This window comes from Canis aureus, chromosome 12 (assembly GCF_053574225.1).
Source record: "Canis aureus isolate CA01 chromosome 12, VMU_Caureus_v.1.0, whole genome shotgun sequence".
Lineage (NCBI taxonomy): Eukaryota > Metazoa > Chordata > Mammalia > Carnivora > Canidae > Canis > Canis aureus.
The window spans coordinates 20,219,953-20,238,322 of record NC_135622.1 but is presented as its reverse complement, the minus strand read 5'-3'; the positions used below and the strand labels follow the sequence as shown (position 1 = coordinate 20,238,322).

Sequence of the window (18,370 nt, the reverse complement as noted above, 5' to 3'; positions counted from 1 at the left end):
GTGACAGTGAAACTACATTCAGTTCTACCTATTTTTTTTTTTTGTCACTTACATGTCCTTCAGTTAGCACTACATCCCACCTCCCGTTTCACTTTTTCTTTCTTTTTTTAGAGGAATTCCTTCCTCCTCCTCTATTTTTTTTATTAAAGATTTTTATTTATTTATTCTTGAGACACAGAGAGAGAGAGGCCGAGACACAGACAGAGGAAGAAGCAGGCTCCATGCAGGGAGTCTGACATGGGACTTGATCATGGGTCTCCAGGATCAGGCCCTGGGCCGAAGGCGGTGCCAAACCACTGAGCCACCTGGGCTGCCCCCGTTTCACTTTTTCAACATACATTTCTTTAAGGATTCCTGAGAGCCAAGCATAGTTCTTGATATTGGAATTTGATAAGCTCAAAGATAAAATAATTTTTTTCATGAGTATCTAGAAAATGGTGACAGGGGAACTAGTTTATTTCTGAAATTTCCAAATCTTTGACATCCTAAAAAGCATAGGTTTCCAAATCTGATCAAGGAACTGGTGTTGCTACACTGAACGGATAACTCTTAACTAAAGGTCCTGTTTATATTTACTTGCCTTCCCTGAACTAGCAGTAAATTCTGTAGTAACATCTGAGAACAGACCATTTGTCACATTTTATTTTCAGTGTCAGATGGTTCACAAGCTTATGGCAACTCTGTTCAGAAAAAAAAAGAAAATCCTTCCTTTGTGCTGAAAAATAACCAAAGATTTGGAAGTAAAACCATATTGTCCCAACTTTATCCCAAACAAACAGGTTTCTAATTTAACAGCTGAGGCATGACACATTTAATTTGAAGGACAAAGGAGGAGTGAGGAAAGATTATATTAAACCATCCAATTGGTGGAAGAGTTCAGACCTGTCATAGACTCTCTTAAGTACCTTTAAGCATAGGAGCAAATCTCTGATGAGATCTTGAAAAAGTAGTGAACATCTGTGGCCATGAGAGAGACCCAGATACTCAAGACAGACCAGCATTCCTCCATATGACTTAGAAGTTGGCCAGGTACCAGATTATAACATGAAGAGCATCCCCCCAAAAATTCAAAAAAGCATGGCACATTTAAGACACAAAAAGATTAAAAAGGAAAAAAAAATTAAAAAAAAATTTAAAAGGAAAGAAGACATGCATCAGGTGGAAAGATTAAATACAATACTTACCTAGAAAGATATTAAGGTTAAATATAAATTGGCAATTAAAACAAAACATGGGACGCCTGGGTGGCTCAACAGTTGAGCCTCCACCTTTGACTCAGGATGTGATCCTGGAGACCTGGGATCGAGTCCCACATTGGGCTCCCTGCATGGAGCCTGCTTCTCCCTCTGCCTCTGTCTCTGTCTCTCTCTCTCCGTGTCTCTCATGAATAAGGAAAAAAAATCTTTAAAAAAATAAATAAATAAATAAAACAAAACATACTGAACCCAAGATTATCACACAGGCCAGGGTAGAACAGAGAACCCAAAGCACACCTGTGCTATTTGGACAGTCATGCCAGGCGGAGGGTACACGGCCAGTGAACTGGGAGAAGACAGGTGACAGATGCTACTGGGGAAACTGGTTTTCCAAATATCAAAAAATAAAACGAGATTCCTACTTGACCCACACATAAAAAAGTATATTCTAGATGAATGTTAGAGTTGAATATAAAAAGAAAACATTTAAACCACTTTTTAAATGTTTAAACTTGAATAAAATACAGGTGAATGTTTTTCTCCCTTTAAGTTAGAAAAGAATTCCTATAAAGATGCCCTCCCACAAAAAAGAAACCCACAAAATGTAGGCTTAAACTATGATAAATCAACTATCTTAAAAGCGTTAGTGTCAAAAGATCCCATCAAAAATTAAAATGGCAAAATATACACTGAGGAGAAATATTTGAACTTTATAGAACAAAGGAATATTATCTTAAAGATATAAATGAAATTCCCCATGTTAATAAGAAAAAGACAAAACGGTCCTACTAGAAAAAAAAGGCCAAATATCTTAGCAAGAAATTTATAAATCAAAGTAAGTAACGAAATGGTGTTTTCAGTTATGGAGCTACTGAGATGTTGCTACACTAAGTGTTGGGTATCCTTCATTCATTTACAACTACCATTCAGATGTTGGGCTGTCTGTACCCACTATTCCACATAAAGACTTCCTCATGGTAGCTATGCACACCTCACTGACCACTCTTTACTGAAGCCAGTGGCAACACAGATATATCTGAGCTTTGTGTCAATAATCTGTTTAAACACTTTACACTCATATTTATCAAATTAATTCATAAAATGTTACTATTTATATTAAAGTATCAGATAAAAAGGATACAACATCACCATCCAGAACATAGGGAGGGATTAAATTTAGATTCTCCCGCTTTAGGAACAGTACATATATTCAGCTCAGAGTCTCACTATATGAAGCAAAACTGTCATAAAAACATGCCAAGTGCCAGCACTACTGAACTGGTAACATCTTATAACACTACTTACTTTTACACACCTGACCTAGCTGGATCTTTCAAATCATGGGAGGGAAAAGACAATGCCATCTGAAAGCACCAAGCTAATTACTACTTTCAAATAATCTTTTGACTATCTATAATAAATTATTTAGAATGAACAAAAGTGTTTCTCCCACTAATCAAAACATTACACTATTTTATTGTAATTTCTTCAAGCCTAAAATAATTTATAAGTTTTCCACCATCTTGAAAAGGCAAATGTCACTCTCCAGTTTATCAATATAGCATTGCAAAGTGACCAAAAATAACATTTCTAAATCAGTATTTTTTATGAAGCTTGGCTAAATATATTTTTAATTCCTACACGTACCTTGATGCAATTAAATACCTTTTAATGTAATATTAGAAAATTTTACCTGAAAAAATAAGTAAACTAATGAAACTAAAAATATATCATTGCTTCAAATAATGAAGAAAATATTACCCATTTGAAACTACTTGCGGATGGGTGGTAAGCAACAATCCTACAATAAAGTCCAATTATAAAAACTTCCAGGTGACCGTTAATATCTTTTTTTTTTTAATTTTTATTTATTTATGATAGTCACAGAGAGAGAGAGAGAGAGGCAGAAACACAGACAGAGGGAAAAGCAGGCTCCATGCTCCAGGAGCCCGACATGGGATTCGATCCCGGGTCTCCAGGATCGCACCCTGGGCCAAAGGCAGGCGCCAAACCGCTGCGCCACCCAGGGATCCCCGACCGTAATATCTTAATGCTATCTAAAACACATGCCTTAAGCAAGTGAACTATGGTTCCCATATGAACATTTTAAATTGAGCTGCACTAAGATCAAAGAGGAAAATAATGAACTCATACAAGCTTAAAGAAAGCTTCAATATAAAACCTATATGAAGAACATGGCTGCAAACTTCTATACTCACATTTTCACTAACTTAAATGAGTTTAAGGTAAAGTGGAAGTTATACTCTAATAGCTTTTAGCAGGCATTTCTTTCTCAAATGATGCATAATCAAATAACTCAGAGAAAACAGACATCTCTGACTTTATGAATGAAACACTGTAATTTATTTTAAGAGCAAGTTTAAATGCATAAGGCTTTTTATTTAAACTCTGTAAGTAACTGACCCACTTATTTACAACAGGCTCGATGCCCAGTACAGTTATAGGTTCAAGCACAAGAGAAAATCAAACCCTAAAAATGAATGATGTCATGCATCAGTGAGCATGGCACACCCCATAAATTTCATTTCAGATATGCTAATACCTGGTCTTATGAACAACACATAAACATACGAGCCTCGACTAACAAAATGATGAGACTCTTGTTTTGGAATTTTTATGTGGAATCAAACTAAAGCAGAAGGTATAACCTTCTTGAATAATGTAAAAAGTCACACTGGTGCTTTTATTTAAATTGATGTAAAAATAACAAGCAGAAAGCTCCAATACTTAGTATATTGAGTTTTGAAACTTGTAATCACCAATGTAACCACCACCTAAAACAAAATCTAAAACAAAGAAAATGTCCATCCCCAAAAAGGTCCCCTTTATTCTTTTCAAATAAGTTCCTCCCTTTTCCCCAAGGAAAAGTGGTCGATTTTTTTTTAACAAAACAAATAGAACTAGACATCTAAGTATCTTCAGCAATTTGTTGCATTGAAATTGCCACTACTAACAAATTTTGAATGTCATCTGCAAGTGTTTTCAGAGCCTGAATGGTGACAGAGTGTCATCTTTTAATTTTCTGATTATTGAGAAAAGTTAAGTTCAAAGTCATTCATAAATAAATCTAAAAGAAGGGTAATTAGAGAAGAAAAATGATGTAACACATTTAAGAAATTTCTGTGCCAAGCACCGGGCAAATCACTGTAGGCTAATGTTCTTATTTGCTGTTCACAACGATCCTGAGAGAAAGTTATGGTTATCTTTATTTTGGAAATGAGGAAATTGAGATTCAATAGAGTTAGGTCATTTGGCCAGGATTCCTCATTTGTAGAGCCAGGAGTCAAGTTCAGACCTTTCACTGCAAAACAGATGCTCTGGTACCACACTCCAAGCAGACTCTCTAGGGTGGTTAGTATCATTTGAAATAAATAAATAAATAAATAATAATAATAATAATAATAATAATAATAATAATAAGAGTATCAAGGCTTTCTGTCTATCTGTGCTGACTTGGGTGTGTGGTGATGGGTGGTGAGGCTAAGCAGCAACAGAAGTCCAAGGAGATGGATAAATGTCTGTCCTGGGGAAAGTAAGACCCCAAGTACTGTACTTGAATCAGTTTGAGAAAATCCTGCTGCTGAGTGCAGGCAAGAGCATAAAGCCCACCTTCCTAAAGCTGATGCAGATCATCCATGAGCCGGATTTCAAGGAGTCCTCATGAGGAGTTCTGCTCCACTGTCTCCAGCAACATAATCAAAAAGCTATGAAGGTACCGGTAGATTTCAAAAGAAGCTTGCTTGCTTGCTTTCCTTTTTTTTTTTTTTTCAAATCAACTCAATGGAGACAAGATGATGATATCTGACATCTAATCACCCATGGAAGCTCAGAAATGGTGATAATATCAGGCTTGGGTTTTTGTTTTTCAATATCTTTCTGGCTATGTTTCAGAGCACTCTGGGCAGACAGAAGCATGCAGAATCCCTATAACCTAGCATGGATAATTCCAGCTGAGCAAATCTGTAAAATAATTTCCTTAATAACAGATAAGTGAGGAGAGCCATTTTTCATTCCATCACAAGACGATATTCTGCTTGCCAGAAAACCTACCAAAATATTCATAAGCACAGCTTTGAAACTTGGTATGTTCCTTTCGAAAGGTCTGATAGGTAGTCAAAGATCAAAAAGGAAACATTAGTATGAACGCTTCCCTCCCAGGGTATGACATTAGTGATTCCTTGTTTCCACAAGTGGATTTGCCCAGACTGTTTATACAAGATAGACTGCCCATCTGCCTTACAGAATCACTCAGCATTTTTTAAATGATTGTCAATAATCAGATATTCATCAATGTCTCCGTAATTCTCTACTCAAATAAGACAGATATGCTTGAGGAGAAAGTGAAAATGCTGAACATGAAAGATAATTTTTTAAAAGATTTATTTATTTATTTTAGGGAGAGAGAGAGAACACAAGAGTTAGGGGGAGAGGTAAAGGGAGAGAGAGAGGAGAGAATCCCAAGTAGATTTCCCCAGCTGACCACAGAGCCCAAGGCATGGCTGGATCCCACAATCCTGAGATTATGACCTGAGCCAAAATCAAGAGTCCAACTGAGCCACCCAGGCATCCCTGAGAGATTATTTCTTAGAATTTGAAGGGGATCTGCACTGCTTGAAAGACACTTAAAAATTCCTGGTGAAATGATACTATAACAAGTCCCAGGACCAGCAGCAGAAGCCCTCACACACCCACTTCACAGACTTGCTATTTTAATATATTTCTGTGTTTTTAATGGATTTTTGTTTGTTTCTTAAAATAAATATTTAAGACTGCAATTAGAAAAATCTTGATTCCATGCTTAATCCCTTGGCAATCTTTGTCCAGTCTGCAGACTTTGGTTTGTGCTTGAAATCTGCTGAATTACCCACTGTCAATACCTGCTGTGGATGTCCAGTATTGGTCCATTTCACTATGGCTACAATTGGACTTATGCTGTAATTACCCAGCAGATCTCAGACTATGTATATATTAGGCTTTAAATTCTTCCATTTTTCAAACTGAATATTTTGGTGGTGTCAACTATTGGTGTCCTTACATACTTGTAAGTATGAGATTAAGCACAAGTAAATTGCGCATCAAGGCTTTTGTGTACCTTATACATAGCAGTAACAGACACATTACCTGTCTTTATGGTGACCTCCTGCTTTGCAAGGATATATGAAAAAAAGTTTGAGCTAAGGAATGGCATTCTGGTTACACAGATTCAGCCTTCATATTTTTTAAGCTGCTTGTACACACAATGGCCATTTTGTTTTTAGTTCTGTGGTTTCTGAAGATGATGTCCTTAGTGTTTTAAACTTTACACAGAAAAAAAATTTTTTAATAAACTTTACATAGAATTTCTGGTCTGATGATAATGAAGAATTTGCCAGTGGTATGAAGGAGCAAAAGGCAAGCAAATGCCCCATATAATGTTTTGATCAAGAGGAAAGAGTGAAATGTAATTTGCCTTTTTCATAGTCAATTATAACATAATTGATGTGCCATATGTGAAACATTCTGGCCATAAGAGCAACCAAAAACCACAAGGAACTTCATAACATAACTGTTAAATAAATACATCCTTTACATATTTTTTACACATTACAATATACATTTTTTACATGATACAAAAATATATATATATATTAAAGATTTTATTTATTTATTCATGAGAGAGAGAGAGAGAGGCAGAGACACAGGCAGAGGGAGAAGCAGGCTCCATGCAGGGAAACTGATGTGGGACTCGATCCCGGGACTCCAAGATCATGCCCTGGGCCAAAGGCAGGCGCCAAACCGCTGAGCCACCCAGGGATCCGCCCCAAAAAAATATTTTTAAAAAAAATATTTAAAAATAAAATATCACTATTTTCATAAAGCTAATTTTCTCAGCATCAAAGACTTCTACACTGGAAGGGAGGGATGTAAGGTAATACATATTGAGATTATAATTTTTTTAAATGAGGAAACTAAAGCAGAGAACAGGAAAGAGTTAAAACTGGAGGTAAAAGCCAGTATGCCAAGTCTGGATGCCTGTCCTGCACATTCATAGTGTTTAAACATCTTTAGTTTCAGTGCTTTTCTCAAAAGTAGTCAAAGGCAGAAGTTCAGTATAAAATGTAGACTGAAGCAGAGATGTTCTGCCTAACACAGGTGGGAATCCCCAAAGTTTGGTGGAATACAATTCGTAAACCATCTGCTCTACATCATGTCATCTTATAAAATAAACCTGGAAAAAAGCCAAGTTTAAATATGTGAAAAAAGTAAACATCAATACAAAAGACAAATGACAAAAAAAAAAAAAGACAAATGACAGTTCAATATAACAATATGAGAACTGTCACAAGTTAGTTCATCATTAAGCACCAAGTGAGCGAGGTTGAAAATGGGCATTCTAGGAGTTCAGAAAAGGAAACATCCCAGTGTGTGCTGGCTGTGGTCTGGAGAGAGTTACCAAAGAGAAGGATGACTGGGTCTTAAAATGTGAATAGTCCTGAAATAAGCAGATATTAGTGAAAGAGGAAGAGGTAAGGGAGGGGAACAGCATTCAGAACTGCAGTAAAACAAGCGCAATGTAATTTTAATACAAGTAGACCAACTAAGCTCAAAGGGTGGGCAGGGAAGCTGAAAAAGGTGAAGTTTAACCCAGAAATATGTGTCTAGGGTAGATTATTTCAAGTTAATGAGTTCTGACTTTATCCTGAAGGCTACAGGAAATTACTGAAGGTTTCTGAATCAGGTAGCAATATGATCAAAGTGTTTTAGGAATTTTATTCAGACAGTGGTGTAAAGATATTCTAGGAAAGAAAAACTGGAGGAGAAAGATCAGTTAGGAGGCTATTTGCAGACATCCTGGAATGATAATGATCAAAACCAGGTTAAAAGCTGAAAGGACAAAAAAATGGGGCAGGGGGACAGGGGTGGGGAGTAAGATAAAATATCAGGAAGGAAGATTTGAAGGGCCTTAGAAAGTTATTGTCATTCCAAGTATTAGAAATACAGTCTGGATATTTAACAGAGATCTTATTAAAAGGATTCATATCTCAGATGATAATTGAACTACATGGCCTCTATGCTTCCTTTCCAGTTCTGAAAGTAAAATTCTAAGTAGCAGACTGAATATGCTGATAAGGAGTGGGGTGGGGAGGAAGCAAACACAAATGAAAACTTTAAGCCTACGTGACTACAAGAAATATAAATGTAATTTTCAAGGTGAAACATCTTTTATTGACCATTCACAAAGAGAAATAAAGATCAGGTACAGTTCCTTTAAAAATGCTGAAATAATTTAAACCAAAAAACCAAGTAGCACATTATGGAGCATAATCCTCTAGAGCCAAGTGCTTGTAATGATTTAATGACCCACATATTCCCAAGCTATATATGAAGGAAATAGCTCAGAAGAAAACGAATTGGGTTGTTATCAGTGCTGAAATAAAATAGTGCAAAATCACATAACATTTGGTCCTTTCAACTGGTCACACAGACACTCAAGAGTAGGCAAATTACCTCATAATATGAATAAGAACAACACACATACTTTAGAGTTTGGATCTTTTATATGTATATTTTCCCTTCTGTTAGTTCACTGGTCTCCTGAAGGCAACATTATAATCTGTTTCATTTTCTTTGTAACTCTGCATAGCATTAATCAACACATTTTATGTAAAAGAGTTGACTGATTCATGTTCAAATTTAGTCCACTATTATCTCTAGATCTTTTTTCACTTATTAAATGTATTGAGAGTCATTCTCATTTAAAAAATTTATAGCTAATTATTATTCCAAAGTGTACTTCGCTGAACGTGCTCCCAATGAAATTTACTGTCAAAATTTCTCATCTCTTTTTCAATTTACAAAAGTGGTTTAAATTCTGCATCTAGCCTCAAGTATTCCCAATGTAATCTATAAGTACTGTCATAGGCTCCTAGGCTGATAAGTTACAATCAGCAAATTTCATCCATAGGTTCTTAATTCCATTATCCAAATTGGATAATAATACTTTTCAAACAACAATGATTTGTAAGAAATTTGTTCCCATGTTTATAAAGGCTTTAACAAGAGTAACTCGCCATGTATCCCGAATGTGTAAAGAGAAATTATTTCTGGGTCGCAGCTAAACATGTGGGACTGTGATATTAAGTCCTTGCCCAAGTGATACTTAAGAGATACAAGTTATCTCATCAAAAGAAAACTGACTACCAGGGAATAAAATATCGAACTGATCCACTCAAGAGAGTGATGGAGTTATGTTCCTGAGGACCTTTCAGAAATAATAGCTTAGGGGAGACAACCATCTATTGGTTCTGGGTTATTTAGACAGCCACCTGCTGTAATTTAAAACAAATATATCAAGGTTTCTTATAAAACTCTCACTGACTAAAAATTTCTGAAGAATAAAATTTATAGAATATCAGTGAATGTTAAAGTTAAGTCAAACTTTTTTTTAAACTTCAGGAGCAAATGGTAACTGTAAAAGTCCTCACATCTTATCCTTGATTATAAATAGTAGTATCATTGGCACATTTGAATATAGGTTTATACATCATTAAGTCCTGGCTCAATACATTTAAGAGTGAAGATATTCAATGAATTCTCTAAGTATTATAAAATAATGCTGTTAGACTGTGAGGACTGTACATAACAATTTCAATTTATTGTGTTCAAGTGGACGTTACTGCAAATTAACCAAGTCATTATAAGCCGTGGTCACATTTTGCCTCAGCTGAGTTAATTTGGAAAGTAATGAAATGTGTTTTTAGAATTTACAGCTTAGATATTCCCACAATAAATATCAATACATTCAATTCCAAAAGAGTTTTGGCATGAGAAACAATTATGATGTTTTATTTTGATCTCAAAAGATAAAAAAAGAAAATAAAGTCAGCCTGCACATGTTGTTTAAGCCTGATACTCCCATCTAAATTTGATAAAGGAGTTATTAAATGGAGAAATGCAGTTTCCAGTGCAGACACAATCATTAACTGGCTTTGGTGACTGTGTTTATGGCAGTGATATCAAGTCCTCCATTAATTCCTGGATGGTTTAATGTCGTAAGACCTAATAGATTCCTAGAAGCACATGTGAATGACACATCAAAACTTAGGCAAAAGATAAAGCAGTAAGAACAAAGAAATGCACTTGGAACCCCTTCATAAATCCTTCCATTCTTCTCAAGACAAAAAATAAAATTCAAATTCTTCGGTATAGCATACTTTCATGATCTGACCCCTCTCTGCATTGGCGGTCTCCTACCTTTTCTCAGTTCCCAGTACATTAACCTACTGAACCATCACCTCCCCATCCCACCTCATTCACTGGCATTTGTACCCCAGGACTTCCCTGGCAGACCCCTTCTCATTTTTACACTCAGCTAAAATGGACTATACTCCCTGAGAGTATAGCTATTCTCATAAGAATTCCCATAGTGCACTATGTATAAACCTGTCATACCGTACCTAATGTGGTAACTATTTACTGTTTGCCTTATCTTCTAGAGATAAAATAAACAATAATTGTACTTTCTGTATAATTCCCAAGACCCAGTAAGTAGTTATTTTTTAAGATAAATGAATAATTTTTAAATAAAAAAGTATAAAATTGGAAATGTCAATATGGCATACTTAAATACAAGATGGGTTTAACATTAATTTAATAAATGAAACAAATGTTTATTTAGCACCTATGATGTGACAGACATTATACTAACTGAGGAATAGTTATAAGGAAGATTACAACAAAAACATGATTATGAAGACATTTAAAATTTATCAGATGAGATAAGAATTTAACAACCAACTACAGATAAATGAAATATTATAGTATTAGGATGATTGCAAGAAAGATCTGTTGTCCACTCTGAGATCAAGGTATTTGGAGCCTACCTTCTTCCCCACCAAGTCTGCAGATATCTTCTAAGAATAATTCCATCTTCTCTGGTGAAGTGGTTTTTTTTCAGGTGTCATCTCTCTCCTCAATTTCAAACCATTTATTCTATTCTGATTGGAGTCTCCAGTTTATGCTGTCTTTCAAAGCTTAACCATTCAAAGTTGTTGAGTCATTGCCTGATTTTGGCTTCTTCCCAGGATGCTGTAATATAGAATACATCCCTTGGCTCCACCTTCTATGGCCTTCCCATAAGCAATGGCTACCCAGCCTCAGGCTGCAGCTCCAAGGAATTCATCCAACATTTCTGCCTCTACTTGACTGGAAAGGGGAATCATAAAGCCAGAATAAAAAAGAAGGTTTAACTCTTTCTGACTGGATTGAAAGGTGACGGCTATAAGGAGCAACAACATTTGAGTTGGTCCTTACCTTTCCCGACAGGTAAAAATAATAAGGGGAAGGAACTCCAGGTAGAAAGGTCTTCCTGACTGAGCAATGGCATAAAATATGAAATAGAGAGGTCGTCAGAGAAAGTCAGGTAGACTAGTCCACTTTATCTCATGCAATTATATGTCCAGTATGGAAGCAGATTAAGTAGGTTACAAAATACCAAGTGCCAGGGTAAAGGTTATTTTAAAAATCAAGGGAAATTCTATCTTCCTGGAAAAAAGCAATGAAATCCATTTGGCAAAGAGAATGGGTTACAAATGATAACAACTTAAAAAAGAAGAAGGAAAAAGAAGAACAACAGCAGGACTTCATGAAATTGGCCTTAATGCAATCTCAAAGCTATTTGAGTTACTTGCCAGAGTACTTTAGTCAAATAAATTTCCTTCTTCAATTCAGTTTTCTTGTCCACAAAAAAGAACAAATTTCTCCCTCAATTATACTTTAAAAGCATCTACTTTATTGATTTGTTATGACTTTTCTATATGTTTATCCAACTGTATATTTGTTGGGCCTTATATCTTCTCCTCATTTCAATTGTCAATGTTGAGAATTTGACATTTTATCATGTGTTTCATTTGATTAGAGCAAATCCTAAAGATGTCGTTTTTGTTTTTAATATATCATATCATTTTACTTAGAACTTTAAGTACAAAGGAATTATAATGGCAAAAAGGATTCAATTCCCAAATACAATGTAACCTAGAAGTATTCCATTTTATCACAGTGGACAGGTATCAATTATACACTAAAGAGAAAAAATAATACTAGGATTATTGCACTTCCATTTTTTCCTAAAGTTTTTCCAGTTACATTCTCATCTTGTGTAAAATTTTATATTTTCTTTCAACCAAATAATCATAAATATCTCATATGCCTGTCTGCCTGTCTATATGCACAGTCAACAAGAAAGTAAAATAAATCATTTAAGTGTGTCTGCATTTCATTTTTTGGGTTTCTGCATATCAAGATACAATTTCAAAATACAGCAGATTTGAATGCCCTGAAAATAAAAGTGGAGAGCCATTATGGTTGACAACATCATAAAAATTTCCATTTTTTTCTTAATGAAATTATCCTTCATAGAAAAAAAAATGTTTTCCTATGAATTATGTGTTTTGATCTGAATAAAGAAAAGATGGTCCTTTACTTATCTTTTCCCCCCCTACAACAAGGGAAAAGTCTTTGTGACTCCAAATTTTAAAAGGCAAAAACACAGGAATAAACTGTGTTTGGTTTGGTATGGTTTTGGGTTTGGGTTTTTTGTTTGTTTATTTCGAAAGCTTACAGAACTGGGACTGTTTGAAAACCACACTCACACAATCAGCCACTGATAATTTTTTTTTTTTTAAAGATTTATTGGGACGTCTGGGTGGCTCAGTGGTTGAGCATCTGCCTTTGGCTCAGGGTGTGATCCTGGAGTCCCGAGATCGAGTCCCCCATCGGGCTTCCTACATGGAGCCTGCTTCTCCCTCTTCCTATATCTCTGCCTCTGTGCGTGTGTGTGTGTGTGTGTGTGTGAGTGTGTCATGAATAAATAAATAAAATCTTTTTAAAAAAAGATTCATTGATTGCTTGATTTTAGACAGAGCCTGAGCAGGAGTGGGGGTAGAGGGAGGTGCAGAAAGAGAAGAAGGAGAGAAGCAGATTTGGTGCCAGACTACATCGGGCCCAATCTCAGGACTCTGAGATCATGACCTGAACCGAAATCAAGAATCAGGTGTCTAACCAACTGAGCCACCCAGGCACCTCTGATAATAGATTTCTCCTCCTTCTTTCTTCCTCCACATCACTTCATGCTGTTGGCCACAAACTTCTCAAAATATTCTGCCTCATGGTACCCCACTTGCCTGGTTCTCTGTCTACCTCTTTTGCTGCTCCTCATTTTGTCTTCCTCACTCTATATCACCTGTGTATTCCATAAATGTCAACAATTTTCAGAGCTCTACCCCCCACTCTCTATCCTTCCCTTTATATTTTTCCCCAGAAAGTCTCCTTAAGTATGGCTTAAGGAGCTATTTATGTATTGATAAACTTAAACTATTATTCCCAGCAGAGATCTCTCCTCTGACTTCTAGAATCCTATTTCCAACAATTTACTGGATATTTCTTTCCTGACAACCTTCAAGTACTTCATGAAATAGACTCCCAACTGAACTCATTGCATTTTATAAAAATTTACTTCTCCTCGTATAAGACTCCAGCAGTTGCAGAAAGAGAAATTTGACAATGAACCCTGATTCTTCCTCTTGCCCACCATGTATATCAGTCAAGCACCAAATCCCATAGGTCCCACCTTCTTCTATTGCTTAAATTCTTCCTTGACTTTCCAACCTATCACCAATATCTGCAATCAGGCCATCATCAGCTCGTCTTGTCTAAGCTTTCTAAGTCCTCTCCTTGCCCCCAGACACACTCTCTTTGCCAGACCACCAAAATCCTTCTCCAAACTTTAGCGATATTTAAACAAAAATAAATCTAATGAGGTCATTCCCCCACTTAAATTTCTGCTCTCCCCCACTGCCTACAAAGGTTCATGTTTTAGTATGGTCTGCCAGGTCCTTTATGATGGCTCTAAGCCCCTATCCTTAGAGAGTTTACTGTTTGACTGGGAATAATTTTTTTTTAAAAAAGTAAATAAAAAATTTCACTAGCATGTGCTTGAACTCCAGAACAAAAGAAAAAAAATTCCAGGATTTGTTCTAAGGAACAGAGAAGCAGCGACAAACCATTCTTCCTACTTTTTGCGCCCCATATTAAGACGACTTTAGGCACACTTGAGAAAAAAGTGTGAGCTCACCATTTTAAAAGACATAAATGTGCAATGCAGAGGTGTTATAGACTACTATAGTGAGGCATAAATCAATTTCACTTTTGTCCCATGAAAATCAATGTAAACATGCATGGTCCACAGGGTAGGGTTTCTAAAATAAGCTAAGAATGTGTATACTCCTCCATTTAAAAAGAAAATTCAGTCATATTCACCTCTCCCAGATTACAATATTGTTTCCTGAAGAACTTCTATTAAAATGTGTCTATTATCAGTGACTAACTATTGTTAGTTCACCCTTTGAAGACTGTCTTCCACTAAGCTATATTATGTAATATTAAGTAGCACACAGAGTTGGGACCTGAGTTTCCCACTGATATTTTTTAAAGAACTATTAGATATTCATGATTACACAATAAAATCAATAAAATGAAATTTAATAGGACATTTTTTCATAACGTTGGCTTAGCACTCACTTATCACCTCCCTATAACAATAGTAGTTGCATTCCTATTTTGAATAATGATACAAGTAGGTGATACATACATAAGTCTACATGTGGCAGAGCCAAACTAGGGTAGAGGGAAAGAAATGCTTCTTGCACCATTCCCATTGGTGCATTCTGCCCAGAGTAGGCCTCTTGGAAAGGCCTCTTGGAGCTGGCCTCCATTATGAGGTGGGAAAGGTCTCTTGGAGCTAGCCTCCATTATGAGGTGGGAAAAGAGCACTGACCATGCCCAAGGTCGAAAACACTGTAATCTCGGACCAGAAACATGCCATTCAGTCTAGCCTGTGATTGCATCTCATACGATTACTCTGCATTACCAATGTATAATTTAGCAAATCACACTGTTTCCAAATTAATGAAAACTAAGTACATGTTGCGTCAGTATACTTGCTGAGTTCCACATAGCATAATTATGAGTTGGCTTAAGAACAATATGTGATTCAAAGGCTTGTCCACATTTTGCACAGGGTTTTACAAGAGAAATTCATAAACTATACTATTTGCATCATTAGTACCGAATTTTATATGCCTATTTTCCTCATAGAGTAAAATAAGATCATTTTGACCAAATATGAACCGTGCCCTACCCCTTATTCAAGGATTTATAGACTACAATCCACTGGAGACCAACAATGATTGAGAAAAAAGGATGTAACCTGAGCACTATAATACATTTGAAACTGAACCTATTAACTATAGTGTATGGTCTTGATGACTACATGTACAACACAACTTTAAAAAAAATCAGTTTTTGTGTTAAGGAGACAACGGGCATATTATTACCTAAAGCTTGGTGGGTTTCCATTCAGACCAAACAACTTTGAACCCCACCATAAATTATACAAGAATAATGAATATATTTTTCATACAAATATGTGTGTGTGTATGTATGACACTTAGAAGAGAAAACAACATTGGCAGAAGGAAAGAATGTATCGATCCTTATTATTATATGTCTTCCCCCAGATGTAACAAAACAGTATATGTAAAATATAATGAATTGCATACCTGATCAAGTCAGCTGGATTTGCACTTTCACCATCATATCCAGTATACTACACCACGAATAAGCACATTCTTGGTACATGAGTGCATAAGTCATTTGTATATTTTTGTTATTCACATTCATATATTAGAAGAGAGCAATGACTTAGAAAATAAGTTCATTAGTATTCTCATTCCCTCTTTCTCTGTCATACACACAGGAACAATGCAATTTTAGCATCAAACAAGGATCCCAGTTTCTTTAACATATAATTCCAGTTTATTTATTCACTTTTTAAATTAATAAAAAGGAAAGTGATATCATGGTACTCAAGCAGTGAGTCTCACATATGCATAAGTACATGAGTGTAGTGTGTGTTTGTGTGTATGTGTGTGTGTATCTGTATATGTATATATACCCAAAGCTTCACATATGCATAAGTGCATGACTGTAGCATACATGTATAAATAATGTATATACACACACAGAGCTTTTCTTTTAATGCTATATATGTGTTTCTAAAAGGAAATCCATAAATGCCATGGTTAAACTAAATTTTACAGTACAATTAGAAATAAATCATATTCAAACTGTAGACCTGAAATATTGACTAATGTTTTATTTTTTTTCTAGAATTCCTCTGACCATAACCATTAATTTTTGTTTAGACTGACAGTCTCCACTTAGGTGCTTTTCCTTTGTCTCCACTCACAGAACTTAAGGGCTGCAAAGTCCTGTATCAAGTTTTTAGCCAGAGGCTAAAAAGTTAACTTTTCAGCCTGGGTGACCAAGAAGAGAACTAGCAAATGAGTCTTCCTAATTATAATACTTTTTAAAAACACAAACTTTAAATCAGGAATCATAAATGTGTAGTTAATATTAAAAAGTAATATTATTTCAAAGCTATTACAAAGTTACTGTTTTCAAAAGAGTTAGTAATGGCATAAGGATAAATATATAGATGATGAAGAGTCCAGAAATAACCCTTATACTTGTGGTCAATTGACTTTAGAAGAAAAATAATACTAAAACAACTGGATATCCATATGCAAAAGTATGCAGTTGAACCCCTAACTCACACCACATATAAAAACTAACTAAAAATGGATCAAAGACCTAAATATAAAAGTTAAAACTATAAAACTCTTAGAAGGAAGTATAGACATAAATCTTTGTGATTTTGAATAAGGCAATTGCTCCTGTTATGGCAGCAAAAGGGCAGCAACTCAAAGTAAAAAGAGATAAATTTGACTTCAGCAAAATTAGAAAAAAAAAGTCCTTCAAAAGACACCTTTAAAAAGTGAACACAGTCCACAGAATGGTAGGAAAGATTTGCAGAGCATATATCTGATAACGCTCTAATACTGACAATAAAGAATAATTATGAATCAATAACAAAAAAACAAAACTTGGTTTAAAATGGGCAAAGATTTGAATAGACATTTCTTTAAAGAAAGCACACAATAGCTAATAAGTATATGAAAAGTACAAGATACTCAGTATCACTGTAAGGTATCTCTTCACACCAATTGGGATGGCTACAGTCACAAAGATAGAAAATAACAGGTGTTAGCAAGGATTTGAGAATTGGAACCTTCATATGCTGGCAGAGGGAATATAAAATGATACTCACTTTAGAAAACAGTTTGGCAAAAAGAAGAAAGAAAGAAAAAGAAAGAAAGAAAGAAAGAAAGAAAGAAAGAAAGAAAGAAAGAAAGAAAAGAAGAAAGAAAAAGAAGAAGAAAGAAAGAAAGAAAGAAGAAAGAAAGAAAGAAAGAAGAAAGAAAGAAAGAAAGAAAGAAAGAAAGAAAGAAAGAAAGAGAAAGAAAGAAAAAGAAAGAAAGAAAGAAAGAAAGAAAGAAAGAAAGAAAGAAAAAGAAGAAGAAAGAAAGAAAGAAAGAAGAAAGAAAGAAAGAAAGAAAGAGAAAGAAAGAAAGAAAGAAAGAAAGAAAGAAAGAAAGAAAAAGAAAGAAAGAAAGAAAGAAAGAAAGAAAGAAAGAAAGAAAGAAAGAAAGAGAAAACAGTTTGGCAGTTAAAAAAATTAAACAGAAAATTACCGTATGACCAAAATTCCACTCTTAGTTATACACCCAAGAAAAATGAAAGCATATGTTTACAAAACACACACACACTAATGTCCATAAACAGCATTCACAATAACCAAGACGTGGAAACACCCCAAATGTCCATCAGCTGACAAATGGATAAATAAAGTGTGGTATTCCATATAATAGAGTATTAATAAACCATAAAAAAAACGAAGTGCTAATAAATGTTACAACATGGGTAAGTCTTGGAAACACTATAGTAAGGGGAAGAAATCAGACACAAATCTCAACTATTGTATAATTATATAATATGAACAGAACAGGCAAGTCTGTAGAAACACTACATAGAATGGGGAGTAACTATTTATGACAATGGGGATTTAGAAAAATCTTCTGAATTTATTTAGTGGTATGGTTCCACAACTTTGCAAATACTCTAAAGACTACTATGCTGTACTTAAATGAACAGTATTTGAATTTATTATTTAAAATAAATAAAATGAGTTTTATTTATTTTATTTTATTTCTTAT

At 35.0% G+C, this 18,370-nt stretch overlaps 1 protein-coding gene across 7 annotated transcripts in view; it reads right to left on the bottom strand.

Moving 5' to 3' along the window:
* CTNNA2 (catenin alpha 2) overlaps positions 1 to 18,370 on the bottom strand; it is a 1,080,823-nt gene that overhangs the window by 1,014,721 nt on the left and 47,732 nt on the right. For 3 of the 7 annotated variants that reach the window (XM_077843062.1, XM_077843063.1, XM_077843064.1), the window contains exon 1: positions 11,081 to 11,101. The exons of 3 other annotated variants lie outside the window; for them this stretch is intronic. The gene's annotated coding sequence lies outside the window, so the exon portion shown is untranslated. Of the gene's footprint in view, positions 1 to 11,080; positions 11,103 to 18,370 lie in introns of those variants that run through there. One more of the 7 variants, XM_077843057.1, reaches the window with a different exon arrangement.